Here is a 13786-nt window from a genome sequence, read left to right on the forward strand (position 1 = left end):
TAGATTGCTCAGAGTTCTGAACAAAGTAAGGCCTTGTTCACACGTCAGTTATTTGATCAGTTATTTCCATCAGTTATTGTGAGCCAAACCCAGATGCGGGTCAAAAACGCAGGACAGTTACAGATCTTTTCATTATTCCTTATCTCTGTGTAACTTCCACTCCTGGTTTTGGCTCTCAATAACTGACAGAAATAACTGATCAAATAACTGAAGTGTGAACTCAGCCTAAGCTTGACATGCAACAGCATTGCCATCCGTTCCTATTAACTATAATGGGGACCGGTAGAGAACCAGCTGCAACTTGGCAAAATATGCGGACAATTGGCCGTACGAAAACTGCTGCCTTTAATGCGGCTGGATGGCAATAGCTTCTGGCTGTGCTGGAATACAGAGAGATCCAGCAGGCAACACCCTGCGTATAAGTGCTAGTGTGAAACTAGCCTTGGCATAAGGCTACATTTACACTCACGTTTTGGCTTTCTGTTTGTGAGATCTGTTATGGGCTCTCACAAGCGGTCCAAAACGGATCAGTTTGCCTCCGTTCAGTCACCATTCCGCTCTGGCGGCGGACACCAAAACGCTGCCTGATTGACTAAACTGAGCAAAATGGATCCGTCCTGGCACACAATGTAAGTCAACAGGGGACGGATCTGTTTTCTCTGGCACAATAGAAAACTGATCCGTCCCCCGTTCTGTTTTGGCTATGTTACAGATAATACAAACTGATCCGTTCATGATGGATGCATGTGGTTGTATTATTTTAACGGAAGCGTTTTTGCAGATCCATGATGGATTCACCCAAAACACTAGTGTGAAAGTAGCCTAACAAGGAAGCAACACTAGCCACTGAGCTAATTTTTGTGGAGTAAAGGTCTGCAATTACATTAGAAAGACCCTTACTGGAAGGAATCTGAAATACAGATCCACAGATGACAAGGCTAGGATCTCCCCTCTCTCATGGCAGATGTCATGGCCAGGAGGAAATAACCCTTTAAAGGTTAGGTATTTATGTGGTACCTCTTCCAGAGGTTGAAAGGTAGATGAGCTTAAACCTTTTAGGACTAAGAGCAAAGTCCCATTTTGATACAGATCTGAAAGATAGACGTGGCCAAAATTTATATTTATGTTGATACTCAGGCCTTTTCCAAATCCTTCCTGCAGGAAGTCTACGAGGCTGATAATCTGTGGTTTGGAACTATCCACTCCTTGAGTAGAATTCAAGCTAAATAGTTGACTCTTGTGTAAGCCTTTTTTAGTGGATTGAGACCTGGCTGTGACAAGGTCTTCATGACTGTCCATGAGGCCTCTAGGTAGTAATAGAGGATGTCTGCAGGTCTTGTCAGAGTTGAGTGCTCTATTGTCTGCACTGGGGAAGTCTACAGCTACACCAGTGGCGTAACAACCGGGGAAGCAGCTGCTTCGGGGCCCGGTGCCCTGGCAGCGTGTGTGTCAGTTTTATTTTCAAGTTAGTTAAATATCGTGTTCAGGGCTGCTAGTGTGATCTAATTTTACTGTCTGCTAAAGTCTCCTGGTCTGGGATTCGAACCCACAACCTCCAATCTAGCAGTGTATCAGTGGCAAAGCATTTACCCTCACAGCCATACAGGCTGCATTACAACTCATTGGGGAAAAAAAAAAAAAAAAAAAAAAAAAAAAAATATGAGACTTCTACTGTTATAGCTGGCTAATTGTACATCTATACACATGACAGCTGCCCAAACACACCTAGCCCTGCTATATCTCTATATGACAGCTGTCCCTGCACACTCAGCTCTGCTATAGCTCTATATATGACAGCTGCCCCAGCAAATCCAGCTCTACTACATCTATACACATGACAGCTGCCAAAACACACCCAGCTCTGCTACATCTATACACATGACAGCTGCACTAGCACACTCAGCTCTACTATATCTCTATATATGACAACTGCCCCAGCAAACCCAGCTCTACTACATCTATACACATGACAGCTGCCGAAACACAGCCAGCTCTGCTACATCTATACACATGACAGCTGCCCCAGCACACTCAGCTCTGCTATATCTCTATATATCTATCTACTGTATAGCAATACTTAGAGATATATAGATGTAGCAGAGCTGGGTGTGCTGGAGCAGCTGTCATATATAGAGATATAGCAGAGCTGAGTGTGCTGGGACAGCTGTCATATAGAGATATAGCAGTGCTGGGTGTGTTTGAGCAGCTGTCATATGCATAGATGTAGCAGGGCTGGGTTTGCTGGAGCAGCTATCATATAGAGATATAGCAGAGCTGAGTGTGCTGGAACAGCTGTCATATAGAGATATATCTGAGATACTGCTATATCTGTATATGACAGCTGTCTCAGCACATTCAGCTCTGCTATATCTCTATATATGAGCAGCTGTCATGTGTATAGATGTGAGCCAGCTATAACAGTAGAAGTCTCATATTTTTTTCAGTGAGGAGCAAGTCAGCTGGTCTGGTCTAGTGGTTAGCTGCTTTGCCTCTGAAGCAGAAGGTCGTGGGTTCGAATCCCAGCAGAAGCTTTTTCTGAAATACAAGCACTGACTCCATATAAGGACATACAGGGCGGGACACAGGAAGAGGCTGCATCGCATCGCTGACATGGAGGTAAGTAGAAGTGTTTATTATTTTTTTTTTTTAATACCCGACTGTTACTGCCATGGGGGAGCGGGAGGCACCTGATACTGGCAGTGGCACCTGATACTGGCACATGGGGGGAGGGGGGTTGGCACCTGATACTGGCACATGGGGGGGAAGAGGCACCTGATACTGGCACATGGGGGGGAGAGGGGTTGGCACCTGATACTGGCATAGGAGGGGAGGGGAGTGGCACCTGATACTGGCATGGGGGGGGGGAGGGAGAGTGGCACCTGATACTGGCATGGGGGGGGGGAGGGAGAGTGGCACCTGATACTGGCATATGGGGGGAGGGGGGTTGGCACTTGATACTGGCACCTGGGGGGGAGGGGGGTGAAGAGGCACCTGATACTGGCACATGGGGGGGAGAGGGGTTGGCATCTGATACTGGCATGGGGGGGAGAGAGAGTGGCACCTGATACTGGCATGGGGGGGGAGGGAGAGTGGCACCTGATACTGGCATGGGGGAGGGAGAGTGGCACCTGATACTGGCATATGGGGGGGGGAGAGTGGCACCTGATACTGGCATAGGGGGGGAGAGTGGCACCTGATACTGGCATAGGGGGGGAGGGAGGGAGGGAGAGTGGCACCTGATACTGGCATATGGGGGGGGGAGAGTGGCACCTGATATTGGCACCTGGGGGGGGGTTGGCACCTGATACTGGCACATGGGGGGGAAGAGGCACCTCATACTGGCACATGGGGGGGGAGAGGGGTTGGCACCTGATACTGGCATATGGGGTGGGGGGGGGAGGGAGAGAGGCACTTGATACTGGCACTTTTTTTGTGGTGGGGGGGGGGAGATGGCACTATGATACTGGGACATGGGGGGGGGGGAGGAACCTGATACTGGCACATGGGGAGGGGAAGGGAGAGAGGCACTTAATATTGGCACTTTTTTTGGGGGGGGGGGGGAGATGGCAGTTGGCACTATGATACTGGGACATGGGGGGAGGAGAGAGGCACTTGATACTGGCATGTGTGTGGGGGGGGGGTTGGCACTATGATACTGGCACATGGGGGGGAGAGGCACTTAATACTGGCACTTTTTTGGGGGGAGATGGCACTATGATAATGGGACATGGGGGGGAAGAGAGAGGCACTTGATACTGGCACATGGGGGGGTTTGGCACTATGATACTGGCACATGGGGGGTGGGAAGGAGAGAGGCACTTGATACTGGCACATGTGGGGAGATGGCACTATGATACTGGGACATGATGGGGGGGCATCTATGGGGACACTTACTGGCACATTATTGGGGGGCATTATGGGGGACACTAGGCCAGCAGCCTATCAGAGGCCGGACACTGAGGGGCATCTACCGGGGCACTATATATGGGGCATTTTATACTGGTACATTATGGGGGGCACTAGCAGGAAGGGGGGAGAGGAGCACTATGGGGGAATTTACTGGGGGCACTATATAGGGGTATTTTATACTGGCACATTATGGGGGCACTATGGGGACATTAGCTCAACTGGGGGCATTACAAGGGGGTATTTTTGCACTGTCACATTATAAGGAGAATTATTTCTACTGGGGGGGCATTATGGTGGGCTTTATTACTCCCCCATGGTATGACCCCCTAGTAGCAGCACCAGCCTCTCCCTGCTCTGCTATCCCTCTGCCCCTTCTCCAAATCCTTATTATAAAATCTTTCTCATTAGGATAAAACACAACATCAGCTCCGCCGAGCCCCCGGCCAAAGTGTGGAAGTGGTGTACGAGATCCCCAAGGGCAAAGCCAAGTAACTGTAAGTGTTCATATGAAATATGTTTATGTTATACACACATAGCATACACCGTGCCCCACAATGTACAGTATACCTCTATATTGTGCCCCACAATGTACAGTACAGGGGCGTAACTAGAAGTGACTGGGCCCCACAGCAAATATTTGTAAGGGCCCCCCTCAGCGCGCTTCGCACCTCCCTCCTCCTGTGTAAACCCCACTCCTTTGGCACAGTGTAGCGGTATACTGTATATTGTGGGGCACAGTGTAGAGGTATACTGTATATTGTGTGGCACAGTGTAGCGGTATACTGTATATTGTGTGGCACAGTGTAGAGGTATACTGTATATTGTGGGGCACAGTGTAGCGGTATACTGTATATTGTGTGGCACAGTATAGAGGTATACTGTATATTGTGTGGCACAGTGTAGAGGTATACTGTATATTGTGTGGCACAGTGTAGCGGTATACTGTATATTGTGTGGCACAGTGTAGAGGTATATTGTGAGGCACAGTGTAGCGGTATACTGTATATTGTGTGGCACAGTGTTGAGGTATATTGTGAGGCACAGTGTTGAGGTATACTGTATATTGTGTGGCACAGTGTAGCGGTATATTGTGAGGCACAGTGTAGAGGTATACTGTATATTGTGTGGCACAGTGTAGCGGTATACTGTATATTGTGTGGCACAGTGTAGAGGTATACTGTATATTGTGTGGCACAGTAGCAGTATACTGTATATTGTGAGGCACAGTGTAGAGGTATACTGTATATTGTGGGGCACAGTATAGAGGTATACTGTACATTGTGGGGCACAGTGTAGCGGTATACTGTATATTGTGGGGCACAGTGTAGCAGTATACTGTACATTGTGGGGCACAGTATAGAGGTATACTGTACATTGTGGGGCACAGTATAGAGGTATACTGTACATTGTGGGGCACAGTGTAGCGGTATACTGTATATTGTGGGGCACAGTGTAGCGGTATACTGTATATTGTGGGGCACAGTGTAGGCTATATGTGCATAACATAAACATACTCCACATGAACACTTAGTTACTTGGCTCGGCCCTTGGGGATCTCGGACGCCACTTCCACACTTTGGCCGGGGGCTCGGCGGAGCTGATGTTGTGTTTTATCCTAATGAGAAAGATTTTATAATAAGGATTTGGAGAAGGGGCAGTGGGATAGCAAAGCAGGGAGAGGCCGGTGCTGCTACTAGGGGGTCATACCATGGGGCAGTAATAAAACCCACCATAATGCCCCCCCCCCCAGTAGTAATAATTCTCCTTATAATGTGACAGTGCAAAAAATACACCCTTGTAATGCCCCCAGTTAAGCTAATGTCCCCATAGTGCCCCCATAATGTGCCAGTATAAAATACCCCTATATAGTGCCCCCAGTAAATTCCCCCATAGTGCTCCTCTCCCCCCTTCCTGCTAGTGCCCCCCAAAATGTACCAGTATAAAATGCCCCATATATAGTGCCCCAGTAGATGCCCCTCAGTGTCTGGCCTCTGATAGGCTGCCAGCCTAGTGTCCCCCATAATGCCCCCCAATAATGTGCCAGTATCAAGTGCCTCTCCCCCCCCCCCACATGTCCCAGTATCATAGTGCCATCTCCCCCCATGTGCCAGTATCAAGTACCTCTCTCCTTCCCACCCCCCATGTGCCAGTATCAAGTGCCTCTCTCTTCCCCCCATGTGCCAGTATCATAGTGCCATCTCCCCCGCAAAAAAGTGCCAGTATTAAGTGCCTCTCCCCCCATGTGCCAGTATCATAGTGCCAACCCCCCCCCCACATGCCAGTATCAAGTGCCTCTCTCCCCCCCCCCATGTCCCAGTATCATAGTGCCATCTCCCCCCCCCCCCACTAAAAAGTGCCAATATCAAGTGCCTCTCTCCCTCCCCCCTCCCCATGTGCCAGTATCAGGTGCCAACCCCCCCTCTCCCCTCCAGGTGCCAGTATCAGGTGCCTCCCCCCCCCATGTCCCAGTATCATAGTGCCATCTCCCCCCCCCCCCCCCCCCCCACCACCACCACAAAAAAAGTGCCAGTATCAAGTGCCTCTCTCCCTCCCCCCCCCCCCCTGCCAGTATCAGGTGCCTCTCTCCCCCCCCCCCCCCCAATGCCAGTATCAGGTGCCAACCCCACTCCCCCCCATGTGCCAGTATCAGGTGCCTTCCGCTCCCCCCATGGCAGTAACAGTTGGGTATTAAAAAAAATAATAATAAACACTTCTACTTACCTCCATGTCAGCGATGCGATGCAGCCTCTTCCTGTGTCCCGCCCTGTATGTCCTTATATGGACTCAGTGCTTGTATTTCAGAAAAGAGTCTGCTGGGATTCGAACCCACGACCTTCTGCTTCAGAGGCAGAACAGCTAACCACTAGACCATAGGAGCTGCCTTGATGCTGGCTGAAAAAATACGAGACTTCTACTGTTATAGCTGGCTAAGTGTACATCTATACACATGGCAGCTGCTCATATATAGAGATGTAGCAGAGCTGAATGTGCTGAGACAGCTGTCATATACAGATATAGCAGTATCTCAGATATATCTCTATATGACAGCTGTTCCAGCACACTCAGCTCTGCTATATCTCTATATATGATAGCTGTCATGTGTATAGATGTAGCAGAGCTGGGTGTGTTTAGGCATCTGTCATGTGTATAGATGTAGTAGAGCTGGGTTTGCTGGGGCAACTGTCATATATATAGAGATATAGCAGAGCTGAGCGTGCTGGGACAGCTGTCATATAGATATATAGCAGTGCTGGTGTGTTGGGGGCAGCTGTCATGTGTATAGATGTAGCAGAGCTGGCTGTGTTTCGGCAGCTGTCATGTGTATAGATGTAGTAGAGCTGGGTGTGTTTGGGCATCTGTCATGTATAGATGTAGTAGAGCTGGGTTTGCTGGGCAGCTGTCATATATAGAGATATAGCAGAGCTGAGTGTGCTGGTGCAGCTGTCATGTGTATAGATGTAGCAGAGCTGGGTGTGTTTAGGCATCTGTCATGTGTATAGATGTAGTAGAGCTGGGTTTGCTGGGGCAGCTGTCATATATAGAGATATAGCAGAGCTGAGTGTGCTGGGACAGCTGTCATATAGATATATAGCAGTGCTGGTGTGTTGGGGGCAGCTGTCATGTGTATAGATGTAGCAGAGCTGGCTGTGTTTCGGCAGCTGTCTTGTGTATAGATGTAGTAGAGCTGGGTTTGCTGGGGCAGCTGTCATATATAGAGATATAGCAGAGCTGAGTGTGCTGGGACAGCTGTCATATAGAGATATAGCAGTGCCTGGTATGTTGGGGGCAGCTGTCATGTGTATAGATGTAGCAGAGCTGGCTGTGTTTTGGCAGCTGTCATGTGTATAGATGTAGTAGAGCTGGGTTTGCTGGGGCAGCTGTCATATATAGAGATATAGCAGAGCTGAGTGTGCAGGGACAGCTGTCATATACAGATATAGCAGTGCTAGGTGTGTTTTGGCAGCTGTCATGTGTATAGATGTATTTTTTTTTTTTTTTTAACAGTCAGTTGTAATGCAGCCTTTATGGCTGTGAGGGTAAATGCTTTGCCACTGATTCACTAATAGATTGGAGGTTGTGGGTTCGAATCCCAGACCAGGAGACTTTAGCAGTAAAATTAGATCACACTAGCGGCTGCTGTGAAGGGGCCCTGAACACGATATTTAACTAACATGAAAATGAACACGATATTTAAGCCGGGGCGCCGGGCCCCCTTGGCAGCCCGGGCCCCGAAGCAGCTGCTTCCCCGGTAGTTACGCCACTGGTACAGTATACCTCTACACTGTGCCCCACAATATACAGTATACCTCTACACTGTGCCCCACAATATACAGTATACCTCTACACTGTGCCCCACAATATACAGTATACCTCTACACTGTGCCCCACAATATACAGTATGCCTCTACACTGTGCCCCACAATATACACCTCTACACTGTGCCCCACAATATACAGTATACCTCTACACTGTGCCCCACAATATACAGTATGCCTCTACACTGTGCCCCACAATATACAGTATACCGCTACACTGTGCCACACAATATACAGTATACCTCTACACTGTGCCCCACAATATACAGTATACCGCTACACTGTGCCCCACAGTATACTTCTACACTGTGCCCCACAATATACAGTATACCTCTACACTGTGCCACACAATATACAGTATACACTACACTGTGCCCCACAATATACAGTATACCGCTACACTGTGCCCCACAATATACAGTATACATCTACACTGTGCCCCACAGTATACCTCTACACTGTGCCACACAATATACAGTATACCGCTACACTGTGCCCCACAATATACAGTATACCGCTACACTGTGCCAAAGGAGTGGGGTTTACACAGGAGGAGGGAGATGCGAAGCGCGCTGGGGGGGGGCCCCTTACAAATATTTGCTGTGGGGCCCAGTCACTTCTAGTTACGCCCCTGAGCTACACCCTTCATTCATCTGAATTATTTAGAAAAATGGGACATTTTGGTGACTAGGTCTTCGTGACTGCTTTAAATAGACCTTTATATAATAATAGAGGCTGGTCAGGCTATACCTCTTAAGAGTTGAGTACCCTAGAAACACACGATCTGCACTAGGAAAGCCTCCAGGTACACCCTTAGCTCATCTGAATGAGTTGGGGAACATGAGCATTAAAATAAAATAAAAATTGTGTGGTAATTAAGGCCATAGACATGGCTGACAAAATAATCTCTTGGGGGCTAGTATCACAGATAACATACACTACTCATAAAAGGTTAGGGATAGTTGGCTTGTGGGTGTAATTTCTGGATGAATCTAAAATGCACTCTAACCTTTACAGGTGGGCTTAATGGGACCTTCTCTAAACTTTTGAATGCACATGTCTAACTATTCTATGTTTCAGTACTTTTTGCATCACTTACTGTTCTCTAACAAGGAGCTTAATGCCAAAATTCACAACATGTGTTTGGTCTATGAATCGCCCAATAAATTTCCTGGTTCAATTATATTTGGTGTTTAAACAGTCCTCCTCATCATGCAAGGCTTCACTCAGGATGTTCTCAGAGGTAGCCACTGAGCTTGGCGTGTCAGTGTCATCAGCAGGTTGCTACAGAGAGACCATAAGAGTCACAAAGTGGCATAGAAGTGGATGTCCTTTGGCCACATCCCACGCTGATGACAGTTTCATTGTGAACAATGTCCTGCGGAACCGGAGGATGAATGCCACACAACTCCAGGCACATTTAAGGGAGGTGAGAGGCACCTAAGTGTCATGGCAGACCATTTAAAACTGTTTACATCATTGTGGTTTTGTGCTAGTCGACCTGCAAGGGAAGGGTACCTGACCACACCATCCGACACAGGCATCATTGCCTTGCATGGGCCAGGGAGCATCTATGCTGGACAAGGGACCAGTGAGCCTGTTCCCTGACAAAAGTCAATTCACGCTGAGCAGAAATTATGTCCGCCAACAATGTTGGAGACGTCAAGGAGAGTGCTATGCATCAGCCACTCTTGTCACCAGGTGAGCCTGTGGTGGTACAGTGTGGGCAGGTGTGTCTAGTCAATACAGAACGGCCCTACACTGTGATGTGGTACACTGACAAGTCCATACTACTTGAATAACATATTAATCCAGCCATTGTGCCTCTGCATGAACAACACAGGCTTAATTTCATCTTCATGGATGACAATGCGCCAACTCATCAAGGTTGCATCATTAGGGAATGGCTGCTGCAGACTGGGGTACCTAAAATGGAGTGGGCTCAACTTTCCCCAGACCTGAATCCCATTGAAAACCTTTGGGATCAGCTGAGTCGCCATGTAGAGGCTCTTAACTTTGTATTTCAGACCCTCAATGATCTGAGGGCTGCCGTTCAAGAAGAGTGGGGTGCCATGCCTCCGCAGACATTAAGTTGACTTGTGAACAGAATGAGATGTCGTTGTCAAGCTGTAATTGATGATCAAGACCACATAACAAGTTATTGAGACATTGACATTTTTTGTGGAAGTATACCCACCACTGTTGGTTTTTGTTTCAATAAGTTGTTTGAGATGAGGAAAACACCATTGCATGCTTCTACTTAAATGCCCTACTTTTATGATATAATATCACTGTAGCATGAACTTTTTATATTGTCTATAAATTTCTCCCGAAAGCCAAATATCCTTAACTTTTTGTGTATCATAGCTTGTTCTCTAGACCTGAAGGATCCATTTCCTTAGGGCTTTGGCGACATAAGCAGCCAAAGCAACCAAACTCTGGTAGACTTCAATAAGTGCACTGTGTGATGCAATCCATAGCCTCATCCCAGCAGATACAATAGAGTGCCTTGATAATCTGGCTATAGCTATAGTTTTTATTGATACATAGATATAAAAAAAAGTTATAAATCTAATTCATAATCTACAAAAATAACTATCCATAACATTACATAACATAACATTATCTACAATCGTGGACTGCCTTGCAGTCATGGCGTCTCAGGCGTGGATTGTTTCTGCACCGTTAGCTGCTGCTCCATCTTTAAATTGCACACATTTACTCCACTATGTTACTATGGTAGCATATCCTTTTGTTGTTTCTTTAGAAGATTTTTATCACATATTTAAGAGGAGCTTATACTCTACCTTTGAACAAAAAAAAAAATCAATTAAAGTTGTCCGAGTTATGGAAAAAATATATATAGCACTGTAAATCTGATGGTCAGTGATATATTACTAAGCTAAGCATGTTTTAGGCAAAACAATATCTATTTCCTAATTTCCCTGGTTCTCTTTTGGCCCTTTGTTTACTTGCAAAAACAACAATCTCTGCTCTTCCCCCTGCTCTGCTAAGGGAGTGAATACAAGAGCTGCCCTGAGTGACATGTCTGCCTGCTGGGAGACTCTGCAGCGTGTTGTATGTGTAGAACTACAAGTCCCAGCTGTATAATGACACTGCTAAGGGAGTGAATACAAGAGCTGCCCTGAGTGACATGTCTGCCTGCTGGGAGACTCTGCAGCATGTTGCATGTGTAGGACTACAAGTCCAAGCTGTATAATGACACTGCTAAGGGAGTGAATACAAGAGCTGCCCTGAGTGACGTGTCTGCCTGCTGGGAGACTCTGCAGCATGTTGTATGTGTAGGACTACAAGTCCCAGCTGTATAATGACACTGCTAAGGGAGTGGATACAATAGCTGCCCTAAATGACATGTCTGCCTGCTGGGAGACTCAGCAGCATGTTGTATGTGTAGGACTACAAGTCCCAGCTGTATAATGACACTGCTAAGGGAGTGAATACAAGAGCTGCCCTGAGTGACATGGCTGCCTGCTGGGAGACTCAGCAGCATGTTGTATGTGTAGGACTACAAGTCCCAGCTGTATAATGACACTGCTAAGGGAGTGAATACAAGAGCTGCCCTGAGTGACATGTCTGCCTGCTGGGAGACTCAGCAGCATGTTGTATGTGTAGGACTTCAAGTCCCAGCTGTATAATGACACTGCTAAGGGAGTGAATACAAGAGCTGCCCTGAGTGACATGTCTGCCTGCTGGGAGACTCAGCAGCATGTTGTATGTGTAGGACTACAAGTCCCACCTGTATAATGACACTGCTAAGGGAGTGAATACAAGAGCTGCCCTGAGTGACATGTCTGCCTGCTGGGAGACTCTGCAGCATGTTGTATGTGTAGGACTTCAAGTCCCAGCTGTATAATGACACTGCTAAGGGAGTGAATACAAGAGCTGCCCTGAGTGACATGTCTGCCTGCTGGGAGACTCTGCAGCATGTTGTATGTGTAGGACTACAAGTCCCAGCTGTACAATGACACTGCTAAGGGAGTGGATACAAGTGCTGCCCTGAGTGACATCTCTGCCTGCTGGGAGACTCTGCAGCATGTTGTATGTGTAGGACTACAAGTCCCAGCTGTATAATGACACTGCTAAGGGAGTGAATACAAGAGCTGCCCTGAGTGACATGTCTGCCTGCTGGGAGACTCTGCAGCGTGTTGTATGTGTAGCACTACAAGTCCCAGCTGTATAATGACACTGCTAAGGGAGTGAATACAAGAGCTGCCCTGAGTGACATGTCTGCCTGCTGGGAGACTCTGCAGCATGTTGTATGTGTAGGACTACAAGTCCCAGCTGTACAATGACACTGCTAAGGGAGTGGATACAAGTGCTGCCCTGAGTGACATCTCTGCCTGCTGGGAGACTCTGCAGCATGTTGTATGTGTAGGACTACAAGTCCCAGCTGTATAATGACACTGCTAAGGGAGTGAATACAAGAGCTGCCCTGAGTGCTGGGAGACTCTGCAGCATGTTGTATGTGTAGGACTACAAGTCCCAGCTGTATAATGACACTGCTAAGGGAGTGAATACAAGAGCTGCCCTGAGTGACATGTCTGCCTGCTGGGAGACTCTGCAGCATGTTGTATGTGTAGGACTACAAGTCCCAGCTGTACAATGACACTGCTAAGGGAGTGGATACAAGAGCTGCCCTGAGTGACGTGTCTGCCTGCTGGGAGACTCAGCAGCATGTTGTATGTGTAGGACTACAAGTCCCACCTGTATAATGACACTGCTAAGGGAGTGGATACAAGAGCTGCCCTGAGTGACATGTCTGCCTGCTGGGAGACTCAGCAGCATGTTGTATGTGTAGAACTACAAGTCCCACCTGTATAATGACACTGCTAAGGGAGTGGATACAAGAGCTGCCCTGAGTGACATGTCTGCCTGCTGGGAGACTCTGCAGCATGTTGTATGTGTAGAACTACAAGTCCCACCTGTATAATGACACTGCTAAGGGAGTGGATACAAGAGCTGCCCTGAGTGACATGTCAGCCTGCTGGGAGACTGGGAGACTCAGAAGCATTTTGTAAGTGTAGAACTACAAGTCCCAGCTGTATAATGACACTGCTAAGGGAGTGGATACAAGAGCTGCCCTGAGTGATATGTCTGCCTGCTGGGAGACTCAGCAGCGTGTTGTATGTGTAGGACTACAAGTCCCAGCTGTACAATGACACTGCTGATACACAGGGGCGGGCTGGCAGCCTAAGTCCTGGGGGCAAATCCAGTCAAGTGGCCCATAGCACCACCCAATCAGCTCGCCGTCCACGCCCACCTTTTCCTTGTTTTATAACAGATTTTTATGTTATGAAGCAAGACAAATATGATACAATGTGGTTTAACATAATTTCATTGTAATAGCAAAAAATTATGTTTAACAAAAATAAAATCTGCAGTTTTAACAAATGAACTTTGTATGGACACAATACACTTTAAAAAAAATACAGAAGCCAGAGAAATAAATATCTGTATAAAACTTTTAAACTAAATATTTGATCAAACGGTTAGCAAAGACCTCATCAAGGAAGAACTTTGACGAATAATTTCCAATACAT

This window comes from Bufo gargarizans, chromosome 3 (assembly GCF_014858855.1).
Source record: "Bufo gargarizans isolate SCDJY-AF-19 chromosome 3, ASM1485885v1, whole genome shotgun sequence".
Classification (NCBI taxonomy): domain Eukaryota; kingdom Metazoa; phylum Chordata; class Amphibia; order Anura; family Bufonidae; genus Bufo; species Bufo gargarizans.